The sequence below is a fragment of the Coturnix japonica genome, chromosome 5 (genome assembly GCF_001577835.2).
Source record: "Coturnix japonica isolate 7356 chromosome 5, Coturnix japonica 2.1, whole genome shotgun sequence".
In the NCBI taxonomy this organism is placed as follows: domain Eukaryota; kingdom Metazoa; phylum Chordata; class Aves; order Galliformes; family Phasianidae; genus Coturnix; species Coturnix japonica.
The window spans coordinates 49,513,193-49,530,723 of NC_029520.1; the positions used below are offsets into that span (position 1 = coordinate 49,513,193).

At 42.3% G+C, this 17,531-nt stretch overlaps 1 long non-coding RNA gene across 1 annotated transcript; it reads left to right on the forward strand.

The window, feature by feature from the left end:
• The first annotated feature begins 8,503 nt into the window (after positions 1-8,503).
• On the forward strand, positions 8,504-9,142 carry LOC116653532. Its single transcript, XR_004307578.1, has 2 exons — positions 8,504-8,665; positions 8,760-9,142. It is a non-coding gene; the product is annotated as an uncharacterized LOC116653532 (long non-coding RNA).
• Positions 9,143-17,531: the final 8,389 nt, after the last annotated feature.

Genomic DNA, 17,531 nt, shown 5'->3' on the forward strand with positions numbered 1-17,531 from the left:
AGGGCAACAGCTCAGTATTTGGGATACTTCTCAGATATTTACAAATGTTAATGGCTTTTAAACATGCACTGGGATTTTTCATTGTTGTCTGTCAAGTTTTGCCTGAAGATGGTGCCTTGATATCATTCCCATCAAATCAGCAGTGGTTATGTTGCTGGATTGTTGAGACTTGCATGCTGAGTTTGTTCTGTTCTGTCCCCTCTGTGAACATGTGATTAAACCTATCTATAGTCAAAAGGTTTAGACAGAGATCCTCTTGTAAACGTAGCAAGGGTGATTTGAGGACAAGTGCTTTTTCTTCATTACCAATTATAATTTGCTGCTACTGTCCCTCTTGTGTAGATGAAGTTGAAGGACTGTGTGCCTGTTCCTCATTCCTCAAGGCAGAGTTGGTAGATTTGATGTGTCACTGCTGAAAGTGTGGGAAGCTAACTTAGTTGTTTCTCGATTCCAGTAGATGAGGAACACATGAGTACAGCTGAGCTAGAGGCCAGTAGGCTCCAGCAGTGGGATAGCAGTAGCAGCTGGGGGGCTGAGATCTCTTAAAGGCAGTGCAGTTGTCTCCATAGCAGTAACATACTGTGTGCTTGTACTGTGTACACTTGGAAACATATTGTCCTGTTCTGCCCTTGTATGGTACCTAATAAAATAGGATTTAGGTTCCTAACTGAGCCCTAAGGCAATAATGATATGAAAACTCACCATCTCTTAAATAAGCAGAGCAGGGCTTTGACTTTTAATCTTGTACATGTATTGTAGTCAGAAGGCAAATATTTTTGTTGATTTTTGGTTGTTGTTTTTGTTTTTTTACCATCTCATTGAAGGTTATAGTTACATTTTTTTTGTCAGAAAGCTGTTTCACTTGGAAATTCCTCATAAAAGCTAACATACCAACCAGCATTAGAGAAGACCTGATCTGAGCACTCAGTCAAGCTGTAGGTGTCCCTCTTTGTTGCAAGCTGGAGAAACTGCACTGAAACAAGTGGTATGAAACTGAATTACCACTCGTTTATTGAGTAGAGAACATTAAATGTAAGTAACGGCTCCATGTTTAGCTACCTGTTAAGACTAACTGTAGGATGCAAAAAACGTCACCTGGAAATCTAAGCAGCAAGAAATTAATTCAAAGTGTTTGCAACTCTTTACTGTCCAAGTTGCATCCTTTCCTTACAGTTCAATAAATTCACTGCATTGAACACCAGTGAAATTCTTTTAATGCTTGCCTGCCACATTTGGGACCTATCTTAAGGAAGAATATTCTACTTTCCTTTTTATTTCAAGACTATGAACACAATTAAGACAGTGCTGGATGTCAAGAGGCATCCCTGCATATATACAGGTAAAAGCAAACTTTTGGGGCAGTGGTAGAAGAATCATTGCACTGTAAGAAAACAATCTTATACGATAGCATTAATATGCTTAAGTATGTCAAGGAAATAAGCTCTAAGTGCTACTTATGGTAACAGATTGGAATGTGTAGACTTACAGTATTAGATGGTAGTAATCTCCCCAGCGCGAGGCTGATTGCGTGGGCAGCAAGAGTTGGCTAATCCTTTTCGGTCAGTGCCATAAAACAAGGATTAGTTTTTCATTTGCTGCAACTGAGTGGGTCATTAGGATCCAAAGACACTAATGAGCCTGAACGGGCAATTGGATTCTGCTTTCAAAGTTGTGAGGTAGTCTAAAAGGAGATGATTGTGTCTTTTAATGGTTTAAAACAGGGTGTTTCAGTGACCTTCTTGGAAAAAAAATAATAAAAATGAATGAAAGGTATGTAACTATGGAATGCAAACCTGGAATGTTGACTTTTTGTCTTGGAACTCAAGTTGTTGCCAGATTCATTGCCTTAGAGGCTGAATGGCTCATTTAGGAATGTATCTGTTGCCTTGTTTTTATGTTCTGCTCTTGATGTCTCCAGAGTTGACACAAGTCACATGCAATCAAGTCTGTATCCCTGGTGGACAGGCACTGTCCTAATGTTCTCTGACTCACACCCAGGTTGTTTGCAGCTCAGCAGTTCTGCTTCCAGACACATCACTTTGTGTTCTGATGCTAACATCTTGCTGAGAAATTGCCTCTTGGCACGCTGTTTCTTGAATCCTGTACCTTGCTTGATTTGATGTGAAGATGATGCTCTTTTTAGCACTTGCAACATGTCACCTTTGAAAAGGTAAGTTTTCCCCCCTTACTTTGCTACGTTCCAGATTTTTTCCTCTTTTCAGTAACTGAGTTCCACAATAATATGTTGTCTAGGTTTGATTTCATTCAAATAACAATGCTGCCAAAAGGATGTCAAAGAAAACACCAATGGGTGGATAATTCAGTGTTAAGAGAATGTTTAAGTATATACAAAAAGCAAATGTGTTGATCGTCATAACTCCTCAGAGGAAACAAGGTCAAATGTTCTAACAACATGATTTTCAATTGCATACCATAATTCACAAAGCAGCCACAAAATTATTTCATAGCACATCTTATTCCATAGTCCACTGAGAATTGGGTTGGGGAAAATCTGGGAAAAAAGAACTGCAGGGTTAAGTACAAAGTTCTTGCTGGTAGGGAACCAGCTGCTATGCCTGGTGGGAAGCGTGGTAGCTGACAGTCCGTTCTGAACCTCAGTCTGGAGCATGCAGTTATACTTCACTTCCTCCTGCTGGAGCAGGACCGCCTTTGGCTAAGTGTGGGTTCCTGCTGGTTTTTTTTCCTTCTCTTGAGGCATGTTTGGCTAGTTCTACAAAATGCACAGTACTGTGAGCAGTGATGTTGCTCATTGCTACAGATGGAAAGGGCTTATGTCCAGAAGCTATGGGTATCAGAAGTTATTAAAAACATTTCTTAACCATTACCTACAAATCCCTTGTAAGCATTGCTTTGCAGGGAGTTGCTGAGTCTTTGGAGCCTTTCAGCCATCACCCAAATGGGAAAGGTGTGCAATTTAAAATAATTTTTGCCCCAAGAATCTCATCCTGGATGCTTTTGGCTTGTCATGTTTCTCACTGCTGCTTGTATTGAAGGAGTTATCATGTCTATTTCTCCATCATAGTTGGAAGAGGTTCTCAAAAATATGCCAACTCATTGCTGATGTGATCATAGGGGTGAGATATTAAACCAAGGCCACGGCCACCAATTCTCACTGCAAAGCCCATTGCTAGGTACTGCTGTTATTTTGTTAGAAGAAGAGCGGTGCAGAGCACAGCTTAGATTTTTTTCCTCATCTTGAAACAATTCATGTGAATCGTCATTAGAGGCCAAGGATGAGTGAGTGATGTTTTGATTAAAAAAATATAAATCACAGAGTATGTGGAAAACCAGTGCTAAATTTCACAGGTACATTTAAACCCAAACTGACCATCCATCCAGTGCACTTAAAAGAAACTGGTTCTGAGAAGTAGGTATTGCTTCATGTAAAACTTCCACTTAACCTTGGATTGTGCTCTTGCAGGATTCAAAAAATAAATAGCTTGTTGCTAGCACAGGGGAAGCAAGTTCTGATTGCAGAAATGGTGCAGTAATAGTTGAGTAGATTCTTCTCCTTTAGCTGAAATTCATGGGCCTGAGAGCTATGAAAGGGGCCTTGCGCTGAGGGGATTGGGGGTTGTCACTGTCACTGCATCTGCTTGGATTGTCGAATAGAAATATGGTGTAGCAGAGACTGAGGTCTGCAGAGCACCTGGTGCTACAGGTGGTAAGAATGCAGTGCTCTCTCTTGTGCAGAGCTGTATCAAAACAACTTGTTCATGTGACTTCCTGAAGAGTCATTAAGAAAGCCAGTAATTGGATGCACGTAAGAGATCAGTTGTTCAAGCTGCTCATTTAAATAGTCCTGAGATATTCTTGGTGGTTAGCAACAGAACACTTGGATTACTATATTGTGTTACACCGGAGCTGTGAATCTGCCCATCATCACAGACACTGAGCATCCCACAGTCCCCAGTAACATATAGAGGAGCTACTTTTGGGGTTGGAACGTTAACACTGAATTGTTGCAGGCTTCCCTCACATCTACAAGGCGATCACAAGCAGGAATATTAGATCAGAACTTCTGAATCTGTTGCTGCAGTCTGAACAATCTATGGGTATGGAAAGAACATCTATCCCCATGACTGTCAATATTAACATTCCCAAGGGTTACAGATTTACATAAAGGATTTGGAAACAACGATACAGAACTGTGAAGGTTGAAAAAGGCCTCTATGACCATCAAGTCCAACCACCGACCCATCAGCACCATGGCAGGTGAGAGGTTTTTGTGTCAGCATCCAGGGAGCGCACAAGTTTCGTTTCTGAGAAATCAGAAATGCTGCTTCCAAATGATGAGATGAGGATCAGATCCCTTTGTACGTGAAGCATCTGTAGGTTTGCCCTAAGCTCATGGCACTTTGTGCCTTCACAGTAAGCATGGACATGGAAGACCTGCACAACCTTCAGCTTCAGTCCCTGTGCAGGTTTTGGGTAAGAGGAATTATGGAATCATGGAAAGGGAGATGTAAATGATATAAACTAGAATACTAGAATAGAATAAAATAGAATACACTGCCAAAATCACACCAGCGTTACTGTGAGCATCTCTGAAATATAGAGCAAAAGCAAAACGTTGAGGATAGGACATTTCCAGCATGTAAATGAAACATCCAGAGCAGAGTGAGGCTGGCAGCAGTGTGCTGCACTTTGTGTGCTGGTTGCAGCTCACTCGCATGCTGTGGTGTCAATATTTCAGTGCAGAGTGTTTTACATCACAAAAAGAGAAAAAGATGCTCCAGTGGATAACGTGTGCATTTCAGTTCCCTGCATTGAGCCTCATCCGAGCTGACACTGTTGGAATAAAGTAGATTGTCAGAGGCTGGGCAGAGCACTTTTATCATTTGCAAGTATTGGCATAAAGTAAAATCATGATTTGAATTTCTGCTTTCTGTCTTTTGTGGCTTACTTTGTCAGTTATGGTGATGTTTTTGACAAGGGAGTGCTGCTGGGTTAGTGATTTCTTCCAGAGCTTCAGCAATAGTTAAGTTATCTGTTATTAACATCATATCAAGTCTGACAGTTGATGGTCACTGCTTATATATTGTCTTTGTAAATTAGAAAATGTAATTAGGAGCAGCAAATGCATCCACTTCTATAAGGTTAATTCCATGAAATCGATTATTGTGCACTTACTTATATATGGGTATAGCCAAATTCTGGATACTTTAAGTTGTATGAAACAACAGCAGTAGTAAAGAAGATAAAAATGCTGAGCATGTCTTTGGCAAACTGGTTTGGGAAGTATTTGTGTCCAATATTTGAGAGTCCAGGCTTTGAATGCTTTACAGTTTAAAAGGGCTGAGCAGACAGTGGTGGGCTGCATCATAAATGCTGAGTGCCTCCTACCAGTGCTGAGCACTCTGGTTTCCTCTGGAGCCAATGGGGGTTAAGGCTGTTTAGGATCCCAGTACTGGTCACACTGCTCCACTGAGCCTGTAGGGCTCACTAAAAAGAAAATATCAGTGAAAGAAAAATAAGGATTTTTCTCCCTTCTGCTGGTGTCATAGCATTCACAGAGGGGGGAAAAACCCTCAGAAGAAATGCCAAGCATTTGGAAATGATGGTTGTAGGAAATAAATCAGAGATCCTCTTTCTGGCTGGGCTTTGTATGGCTGTCTCAGGAAGGCATCACTCACCGCATTTGAACTGGGCCATTTCCACTAGATCAGTGTTACTGACAAGCCACGCTCTGAGCAGAGTTGTCATCGAGGACTTCAGCTGGGAGAAATTTATAAAACCTGAAAAACAGCAGCTTTCAAAGTGCTGAATGTCCTTTCCAGTGTATGTCAGTCGAGAAAGATGATGAAAGAGCAAATCTGGTGAGGGGAGGGGAAGCAAACAGCAAGTCACAGCATCATAGAAGTCATGATAAAATCTTTGATATCAAAGAACGACTGACAATGAGTGCCATGGATACCATGCATTAATTCCTTCTTACCCCCAGATCATGTGTAGGGCTGTATGGAATATGAGTCAACATCTCCGAGCCCCAGAGTCCCAGATCTGGGTTTGGGAGGAGCAGGGGAGCTCTATGGCACAGCTGCAAAGGGCACAGCAGAATGCAGGCTGGCATCCGGCGTGGCTCTTTATATCCCTGCACTGCAGCGTGTGTGTGCAAGCCATCAAGGCATAGCAGCCAACAGCATTTGGCCAGGTGAGTGGCCTGAGAAAGATGGTCTTATTTTCCCTGTAGTAAATGCCCTCTCTTCTGAGCTTTTGTTGTCACTACTGGAGTCAGCATTGCAGCTTCTGGCAGCTGTTGTGGGAGGTAAAAAGAAGGTCGTCCGTATGGTTGTGTGTGTCATAGCCGAAATACGTTGCACCTGGGAGGATTCTTGCAGATGTCACTGTTGGGTCATTTAAGGGCTGATTCTGTTTCAGCAAAGTCTGTGGGGATTGTGGCATTTATTAGTGGGAGCAGAAACAAAACCTTAATCCCTGTCAATTCTATTTGTATTCCATTATAAGCAGCGTGACACAGATGTGCACAGCATGTATGGAAAATACAGAATCGTGTGCTGCCATCACCTGTTCTCCAAGCAACATGATGACATGTTGATGGACAGAGTTCTCCAAAAGTGAGTATACTATTTTTCATACTATAAATCAACCCAAGTCTAGCTGTGTTGTTTCCTAATACTTTCTCAAGCCTTGAAAAGCAAGGACAAACTGTGTTGCAGCTCTATTCCTCTTGCCCACCCTCGCTGTATGGTGTAAGTGCCACTCATACACTCTGGCTGCAGAAGCATTCACAAGCACCAAGAATTATCTCTGATCTCACAGATCAGCTCGCCTCTACATGTACAAAACAAATCAGAGAATCACAGAACCATAGAATGGTCTGGGTTGAAAAGGACCACAATGAACATGTAGTTCCAACCCCCTGCTATGTGCAGGGTCACCAACCAGCAGACCAGGCTGCCCAGAGCCACATCCAACCTGGCCTTGAATGCCTGCAGGGATGGGGCATCCACAGCCTCCTTGGGCAACCTGTTCCAGTGTGTCACCACCTTCTACAAACAAAGCAGACTTGGATCTGCTTTCATTATGCCCCATAAGTGTGCATGTGATGAAACCTAAATAAGCTTATCCTACTCAAAAAGAAGAAAAAACGTTCCTAGCACAGTTTGGGTAAACCAAGCAATTATTCTGTTACAAAGTGTAATTAATGCCTAATGACTTGCTTTGATTAATGGGACAATCAGCATCTGCTCCTACTAATAGGATTAGTAACCCAAGCCATCTCATATATTAGGAGGCAGGGGGATATTCCGTATTAAAATCTGTTTTTCCACATTCATCCCAAAGCAGAACAGAGCAGGTCTGTACTATGTCCTAAAAGAAAGGGGAGGTGATTTATTTCTGAGCAAAGGTGGGAGAAGCTTTAGAATGTCCTCAAGAATTTCTATTACTTAGTGGGGAAAATCCATTTTTCTCCACCCTTCATGAAATCTGATCTAATTCCCTAAACAATTTTATAGACAAATGACCAAGCCCTTTAAAATCTGCATCTTCTGGGCTGTAGAGGCTCCTCCTGGAATAGAAGGTTGAACTGAGCTAGAATCTGCATTTGGTGTTTCTTAAACATCCCCCTGGTTTGGGAAACAGAGGAATGGCATTTCAGTGATAATCAGTATTGTTTTTTCAGTCTCCCCATCCCTTGTTTATTTAATTACTCTATGGCTGAAGGGTTACAGCACCCAGAGAAGCTACAAGGCTAATCATTCTTTGCCATCTTCTGTTGATCCTAAAGCTAGAGCTGGAGTGGAGTTAGACACACACACTAATCCGGTCGTATAACAGGCAGCCCCATATGGTTCCTCACCGGCTTTGCCATAAGCCAATCAATAATCACTTTGATGAAGAAAAATAAATGTAGCCCCCTTTTTTTGACCAAAAGACCATTTGTGCTCTGAATGCTGTAACTACCAAATGGCAGCGAGGCGTCACAGACTTCTCATTCACTTCAGTGTCCATTCAAACAGCTCCTGCAGCTGATGGTAGACAGCTAAGGAAAGGATTCTCATTTCTGGGATTACTGCAGAACCAAGAACAGAACTAACATGAGCCACACACCTCTCTTCTAAAAGCCTTCAGAAGAGACTAAAATGAGCAGCTCTCCCATTGTAATGGAAACAAAACATGGCCCTGAAGAAATGAGGTCGGTAGGAACTACTGGACATTGGAGGCTTGTGATGGAGGCTCACCTGGAAGCTTTGATTCTTTGCTCCATGGCTGAGCATTGCAAGATTGGAGAGTGAATCCATTGTGAGAACCTGGTAAGTACTCAGTTTATGCTGTTGATGGAAACACTCACAGAAATACAATCATGGAAGTGGCCCTACTTGAGCTCTTCTCTGAGTTTGTTTGGCTGAGGGCTAACTTGTGTTTGGTCACTGGTTGTGCATTTGCCCTCTGTGCCAGGTCTTCTGCAATCACACAAACTATTTCAGGATCTCTTTAACAGGGACTTGTGCTGCAATTGCAGAAGGACTCCATCAGGGTTTTATTCTGCTTCTGGAATCAAAGCTGCCTTGTCTTCTTTGTCCTTATGGAGTCCAAGAGACATGGATGATTTGCCAGTGGATAATGACAAGGAAACAAAGAATGCTCAGAGTGCCTGATGACACATCAGCACTTACAGGTACCTTCCCCCAGCAGGTCTTTAAAATAGGGAATCTCCACACTCGCAGGTACCAAGCACTCCAGATGCCAAAATGTATTTGTTTATTTTTAAGACAGGATGCGTGCTGTGTGCAGTGTAGGACCTCAACAGAAATAACCTACCTTAAAAGATGCTCAGAATCCAGCCCATGGACATCTTTCTCAGCACATGCTCTCAAGCTGGAGGATGAAGACCAGGTTGGTCTATGTTCTCTGTTAGACCCTACATTCCTTGTTGCACCGTGGTGCATCTTTTTGCCTCTGTTTGTAATTACAGCTGCTGTTTGATTGGTCCTGACAGCAGCTTGAAGTGGTCTTTTTGTTTAGAAATGTGCCCTGGAAGTATATTGATAAAGAGATGCTAAAGGTATTAAAAGCTACAGCATCCCAAGTTACAATGGAGTTATATCTTGTGTATATTCCAGTACAGTCTTTGCAGTATAAAAGCAGAGATAAAACATCTGTGTTTCTTTCCTCCCTTGAATTCCATCTTTCATCACCTCATTCCCTTTGCAGATTGGTGAGCGACAGTTGCTAAATATATGCATAATACTGAAAACCACTACATAATACACTGCATTGAAAAAGAGTCCTGTCAGGCTTCTAGGTCAAGGGAAGGAATATCTCTTTCTTTCCTAGTCAGCTCATCTTCCCATTTGTCTCCTTTCTCTTTATGAAAGAGCTGATGGGAAAGGTCTCCAGTTGAAGGAGCTATTCAGAAAAAGGCCTGACATTTTGAATCAAAATTCAGACTGCCTCCAAACATCCTGTCCCCAGTGCTATTAAACAATAATTGAGCTATAATGAAATACATATTCGCCCTGAAAACAAAACACGTACAGGTACCAGATTTAAGAAAACACAGAAAATTGTCTTATAAAAGAAATAAATGGCAAATGGGTGCAAAATGGATAATTTAGTTGGGGTGTGAAAAAAGTAATGCCTGAATCCATGGGATGAAGAGACGAGACTGAACAGTGGGCAGAAACATGCATGTCTGCATTCTTACTCTTTAGAAGCATTTGCAGATGGATGGGGACGAAGACTTGAGGAAGAAGGTTCCCGGTTTCACCACCACACAACCAGCACAGCACAGCAGTCCTCATGTGTGACTGTTTCTGTCCTCTGTGACACACAGTCTCTGACATCAGGAGCAAATCCAGCACCTTCACTGTGCTGAATTAATACCTTCAGTGTGTTTCAGTGCAAATGTGGATGGCACTGGGAAGATTTTACCCCCAAACTATGGGTAAAAGCAAAAACTGATTTAACTTAACTGTGTGATTAATCACTCATTACATGAAAACAGAAGCACCAACATAAATCATGTGAAAATTTACCTATATGAGGATGTTTCAGAAGATCATCAGAAGCTCTAATGCAATGGGATAAAACATCATTGAGGACCATTTAGGTGCTTGCTAACCTAAGTGAAGAGCCGTGGCCTGCAAAAGCCCAGACATGTCCCTCATGGTTTGCCTCAATCATTGGCTCATGTCACATGGTTAAATCCTTACATAAGAGTCTGCTAAGCAGCACCATCCAAAAGCTGCATTCTGCTCTTAAAGACATGTGGCATGGTTTGCATTAATAGTATAAACCTATTGCCTAAAACCAGGACATCCCAGGGTGGTTGAGCACCATAGGAAGCAGCACAATCTTCAGAGGCTGGATGAGAAATGCCATGGACCCAAAGAATCATAGCCTGACCAAGCTGGAAACAGAGAAAACATCAGCTTTGTTAGAAGGATCCATTGTGCTTCACAATGTACTGAGCTCCATCAGTTCTCACTCCTGCCCTGCCTGCCCTGCATCCTGCTATAGGAATTAAAAAAAACAACAACATATGTATCTGCAAAGCCTCCGGGGGCAAAAATCGCCTCCGCAGCCTTCATTGCACCTCTTGAACTCATATTCACAAATACAGAATTCATTGTATTATCCACATCCATTCAGCACAAAGATCATTCTTTGACATCAGAGGAAAAGATAATGTATGAAGAAACAAAAGAATATGTAATGGAGATTTCCCCAGAGCAGAAAGGAGTGGAGAAATCTGCCATCACGTATCAGGCAGCTCACTAACAGATACATATTCATGATGCTTAAATGTATTCTGGTAGTTCTGAAGTCTTCCTTGTAGTTCCTAACAATTATATCTGATCTCTTTGTTAGGGACAGAAAATGGAGACTTAATAAGATGTCAACAGACAAGGAGTATAAAGTAATTGCCCGTTACACTATAAATGTGTTATAATCATTTGCCAGAGGGAAAAGGAGTCTAATTGAATGAAAACTCTTGATGGTTTCATTATGCTTCTATTAAGAGGCAGTCAGCCCTCTTGATCCAAATAAAGAGCCTGATGCTTCTTGCATTTACATCCACAGAAAATTTGGGGTAACTGAAGTGTTGCCAGTGGGTTTGCAGCAATGCAGGACCAGAGTGAGTGTCAGTCTAGAGCACTTCTGAGCCGGAATGAAATGAAAACATTCATCGTGCATGTGAATGAGGAAGAAAAATTCAATACAAATGAAAGCAAAGCTAAATAAAAATCTCTTTCCAGGAACTAGGAACTATATTTGCGTTAGAAGAATGACAAGTAAGAGCTCTATTTCTGCCTTCCAGATGGCACTGCTAAAAACCCAGGATAATTTTTTGCTTGTTTGCAATGTAATAAAACTTCCTTTTCTGCATCCTCCCTGCCACCCAGGCAGAACAGGGCTGTTGAAATCCATCTCTGCTTTTGCCAACCCAGCCTTTGTCAATCCCTCGCTGACTCCCCCTTCCTCTGCATCTTGTTTCAGCTCCTTGTCCTTGCCTCTGTGCCCTGCATCGTTCCTGCATCCCCACTTTGCCTGCTTCCCCCCGCACACCCTCCTTGCCCTACGTACCAACTCCAGTATCTGCTTCATGAGAACCTCTTGGCATTTCCCCTGCTGCCACTACTCATCGCCTTCCCAAGGCGCTGCGCAAAGTCAGCCCCTCACCTTCTCTCAATACTTTCTGAAGAACCTTTTCTTCCATGACCTTAAATAAACACAACTCCTGGTGGCTCCATCCACTCGACTACATGACTGCACATGACTACAGGAACTGTCGCTCCTCCTCTGCATCAGCCTCACTGGATACGCAGCTTCAGCAGTGCTGAGCGTTCCTGTGCCTTCTCAGCCCATCCATCCCTGTGGCTGCTGTAAAGAAAAAGAAGATTTCCATCTTACTCCATCTTGTTTTAATTCCTAAACATCTAATTTCTTTTCTTGCACTAGGAATAAGCACCATTGCCTTCAGCCTGTGACAAAGGGCTGACTTTCCTTAATGCTTTCACATGCATAATTACCTGGGGACCTGCAAGTCACAGGTGGGTAGCTACTGCTTACCTGTTTGCTTCCACTGAGCAGAGAAGATGTGTGAATTCAAACCATCCCTGATATTTTATTAAGAGCTCATGTTTAAGGCTCAGCAAGATATAAAAGCCTGAGCTGTTTATGCAAAAAAAGTCCTGGTTAGATATACCCTACCATGAACTCCATGGTTAGGTTCTATCTATCTTGCCCTATCCCTCTCTGCACACTATTACTGCAGCACTGCATGGCATGATATCTTGCCTTCATTCATTTGATTTGTGCACTTTGATGAAAAAGCCATCTTAAAATTCTTGAATCATGAACATTTCACTTGATTTCCTGCCTCTTTTTGGCTCTGTTTGGCTATTTTTACATTCTTCTTCAGCCTCCTGGGAGAGGAGAGTTTTATATTCACTGATGCCAATATCCTGAGCTCATAGAAGATGTTTTTAGCCAGTTCAGACTCTTTAGGGAAGTCACATATGGAGCTCTGTCTGCAGCTGGAAACATGCACACCAAGACAGAGCCTGATCCAAAGCTACCTGGAGTTAATGGATTTCTTTCCCTAAGGCTTGCAAATGTAGATTACATCTAACTGCAATGAACTGGTTTATAAACAGGGGAATTTTCTCTATTTATTGTCTGACTTTCCAGAGCAGATGATTGGTACCGGGAAAGGACTTACAGTTTCTTGTGCTTTGTTTTACATGAAGCATTTGGGATGTAATTGGGATGAATTGAGGTGACAAACAAAGAAGGGATTTTATGTAAAAGAACCTGTGATCACTAATCCCATATGTGGTTTAAGGTCAAATATCAATGCTCTCTGCAGCATCACAAACCCAAGTCAGTTCAGAAGTGCCCACTCTTAGCCTGTAACTAAAAACCAGCAGTTTAAACAATTCATTTTAGTGTAGCACAGTTCAAAGCAAGAGATATAAAGGTGTAATAAACGAGAAGTCCTTCTGCTGAAATCTTTAGCCAAAAAAATTGGACATAGAAAAGTAGGATTTTCTTTTGATAAAAATAAATTTCCAGTACAAAATGAACCCTCATTTTTCCTGTTCTTGCAATCATAAAACCATTAAGGTTGGAAAAGACCAGTAGGATCATTGAGTCCAACCACCCAAATCCATCCAAGTGAATAGTTGGGCTCCGATCTCAAACACATCTTGTATTTTAGGTGTGCTTCTCTGGCTACCTTTGAAGTGCAGCTTGACTTTTTGACCAGTGGGATTGCATTGGTATAAACAACAGCAAAGCAGAAAGATCTTCTCCAACAGGGACAATCCAAGTCCTGCAAAAGCTGCCAAGGATTACCATAAGGCAATAATTAATGGCCGCTGCTGCTGGCGCTCTGACTGATGCAGGGAGAATATTGATATAATCCTATTAGCGCATTGCTCTCATTAATGTATTTACATCAATTAGCTGAGCATTTTAGCAGAAAGGTGAATTTCTAATTTATTTATTTATTTTTTAAAATCCAACATAGATTTCCAGTGCAAAAAAAAAAAAAAAAAAAATCAATTTTGAACAACCACGAAAGATCAGGGCCCATTAATGAATTTTATCTGACACTAATGTTGTCTAATTACATTAAAATGTCACAACTAATTTCATGGCATTGGGGCTCCCCGCTCCATAAATAAACACAAGTTTGGTTACATTTCTGAAGATTTTCATTTTCAAACAGGAAAAATAAAATAAAGGTGGCTGGAAATTTCAGCACTGCTCGTTTCCCACATTTTGGTCATCATAATTAATAAGAGTAAGAAAAACCTGGGCTCAACAGAACACTCAACCAGAACCTCATCTGCAAAACAACAGAGCACTCTGGAGAGCATTTGAATGGCATGGGTTGCACGGGAGCTTAAAGATCACTGAGTACCAACCCCTGCCATGGGCTGTACCCCCCAGTCCCAGCTCAGGCTGCAAAGGGCCCCATCCATGGCCTTGGGAACCTCCAGGGATGGGGCACCCACATCCTGGGCAGCACTCCTACATGACTCTCCTTTTCTGGAGACTGGGACTGTGGGACTGTGGTGAAGATGCACCAGGAGTTTTAGCCACTCAACACTCTTGAGCCTTGAAAATGAGTTAAAACAGAACCTGAACCAACAACTGTACAAATGACTGATAACAGGCAGAGAGAGAAGACTTTAATCCAGTTCCCACTGTGTTTTTTTCTTCAACAGAATGAGACAGCAGGGCTCTCTCACAGTTGCTGAAGCCTTGGTAAGAGATTATGAGACACGTAGCCAGTAACCAAGTTCAGATACAAAAGCTGTTCTGATTGGTTTCCCACAAGACAAAATTCTGTTATAAAACCTGCAGCTTATTTTCCATTGAAGGAGTAATTTGGGGAACTGTCTTTCTTTGTGTCCTAACAAGGCAGCAGATGGTTCCAGACAAGTTTTGCTTGGTTGTATTGATTACATTGAAAGGATTTAATTTTATTTCTCAGCTGAAGCACAGAATGACAGAATGGTTGAAGCAGGAAGGGACTTCTGGAGGCCATTTGGTCCAACTTACTCAGATGGGCACAGTTATATCTAAGGCCCATATCTGGACAGCTTCTGGGAGCAGATTAAAACATAAAGAGATGCATCATAGGCTTCTGAAGTTGTAGAAACTAGAGCTATAGTGTCTGTCCTGCTGTTGGCCAAGCGGACACCAAGAGGATCTCTTTGCCCTGTGATAGCTTGGGGCATCCATCCACTTCCTCTTGCAGCAGCAGTTGTGCCCAGGGAATATCCTTGGCAGAGCCCGTGTGACACACAGACGACACGCAGACAAAGGACAAATGAGTGTCTGTGTGGGAGAGACGCTGTGCAATGTGATTTTTCTTTTACAGCCCGTCCCCAGCGTGGGCTTAATAAATAATTAAACCCCGTTATTTCCCAGCTCAGATCCATTTTCACACAAATGCGCTTTCAACTGCGGTGATAAAAAAAAGAAAAGGGAGATGCTTTTTTGTTAGTTTTTCTTCAGCACAGCCCTGAAGCAATAAACCAAATTGACTGCTAAATTTAGACACAAACACAGTCTGGCCAAGTCATCTTAGAATCCATAAATTTATTAATAAGAGAGATCAAGACGAGTCAGGAAAGAATCCCTGAGATGCGGAGCTCCTTCCCCTTTTAGTGGGTCAAGGGTAGTTTGGGATTTGAAACATGTTTTGTAAGCTGTTGTCACCCTGTCTTTTGGTCTGTGGAGGTCTTCCTTGCTCACACCACGGTTGGCATCTATTTAGAAGAGAGGCTTTGGCAAAGGAACACCCAGCACATATATGTGACAAGGTCAAGGTCTCACAGTGAAAATAAAGGTCCCTTTCAGCCTCAGCCATTCTGTGAGTCTATGATTCTATGGATGAGCAGAGTAAGAGCTCTTTTATAAGCAGTATTTCCTATGTCTTACCTAGCAAAGGAATCCCTGAGAATCTACCCAAAGCCCAAGCAGCTGTCTGCACATTTTCTGCAAGGTATCTGTGCTGGATGATGCTCAGCCATGCTCCTCACACAGAGCTTAACCTTTAATGCTGGATGTTTGGTAGAGGAGTGAAGGTATTATGCAACTTCTTCCAGATAAGAAAACAAATCCATCGCAATAATCAACAGTCTGGTTGCTGTGCTGCACAAATGAGAACACAGCCAAGTAAATGAAACAGCCCCATGTGGTGTAGACCTTGTGTCCAGAAAGTGATCAGTGGTGGATGAGGGACCAAGGCACTTAGAAAAGGGATCAGATGAGAATGGACACTCATGCCTGTTTTCCTGTGGTGATGCACTTCTGCGGGTGAAGGTAAGCATTAATGGTCTCCGTGATGCAGCTGTGGCTCTCTGGGGTTAGAGTTTGCACTCCAGAAATCTACAGCCTTATAGTTACTTAGCAGGAAGTCTCAACTTTTCTGCTTTGCCTTAACACTGGTGCGCCCGTCACCCTCACAGGTCAGGGAGAGAAAGGAGAAGAACCTGCTCCTGTGTATGCAGCATGAGCCTGAGGCTGAGGGACTGCTGTGGGCTTGACCCTGTCACTGACAGTTTATAAATTAATCATCAAGTTTGCAGTATCAGTCAATGACTGTGAGAAGTACAACTCAAACTAATGGTTGGAAGCCTAGTCAGTCCCTCAAGTAGAAGAGTCAACCCAAATCACCTTTTCCAGGTGGCTTCAAAGTAGATAAGATGGACACACCTTGTTTGGGTTGGAAAGCCTTGGGTTCAACTAATTTGAGTCTGTCATTAATTGGTTCTCCATGATTGTGGATCAGCCACCACAGACTTTTCCATCTCCGATACCAACACACTCCGATGGCCGCATCTTTTCAGTGCTTGCCCTCTCCTGGCCCTATGTATCACTGCGTGTGCTGCTCAAAATACAGGAGCTTGCAAATGTTCCTTTCCTCCTCCTTCAGTTCACAGATATGTTCCTCCAGGCAGGGCTTTGTTCTTTGCTAGCAGAGGAAGAAGAAAAACAACAGCACAATTATGGCTGGAAATATCTCTGCTAGTCAGTTTTGGGGATTTCTTTCTTTAAATTCCCCAAGTTCAGCATTTTTGGGCTGAACAGCTGATAGTCCCTTAGAAGCAACAACTGCTGCCTGTTTTCACCAGCAGCACTTCTCACATCTATTTGGCTGTTCTTCTTAAACGGCCATCTAATTTTGAGTACAAACACTGTCTCAGGTAGATGCTTTTCCACAACTGCAGCCTTGTCACAAACCCTCAAGGAAAAACAAGAGCTTTTGTTGCTACTTTTTAAGTTGATGTGTATTTTCTTGTTGTTTTCTAATTAAAAACGACCAGCAAATGGCCATGGGCGTATTCCTGCAGTGAGAACATCTGCTAATCCCATGGATTTTGCATAACCTCTTGGAATGCAGGGACTTGAAACCTGATGATCTTTAAGGCCCTCTCCAACCTGAGCCATCCTACGATTCTATGAATGAAAATTGAAATTAAACACTTTTCCAGAGAGATGGATGGAAGGAAACCATTGATGCGATTCTTCACAGCAGATCCATCCTCAGAACAACGCCGAGTTTCATGCTTTGGTCTGCGCACAAAAAATAACAGCAAAAATGAGCGGGGAGAACACTGTCGCTTAATTGACTTCTGCCACTACAAATCTCAGCCAGATGCAGCCCTGGGTTTCCAGTCATTTAAGAAAGAACCTCATACAAAGCAAATCTATTTTGCAAAATGCACAAGTGTAAGAGCTTGGAAGGTCACCAAGCCTAAACAGTTAAAAACAATCGCGTTTCAATGAAGTTGAACTGAAACAAACAGGCTTTAGAGGGAATGGTAAACACAGAGATGTTTCACTGAGCATTGAGATTAGCAAAGGCCATATCTTCTGAAATGTCTCTTAAGAGCCGTCTCATCGCAGTGCAGACATGAGACATTGCACCGCACAAATCCCCAACTTCCCCACGCCAAGCCAAGCACAAAAATTAAATAGTTTTCCCTCCGTTCGAGATGAAATAATGGCAATAGAGC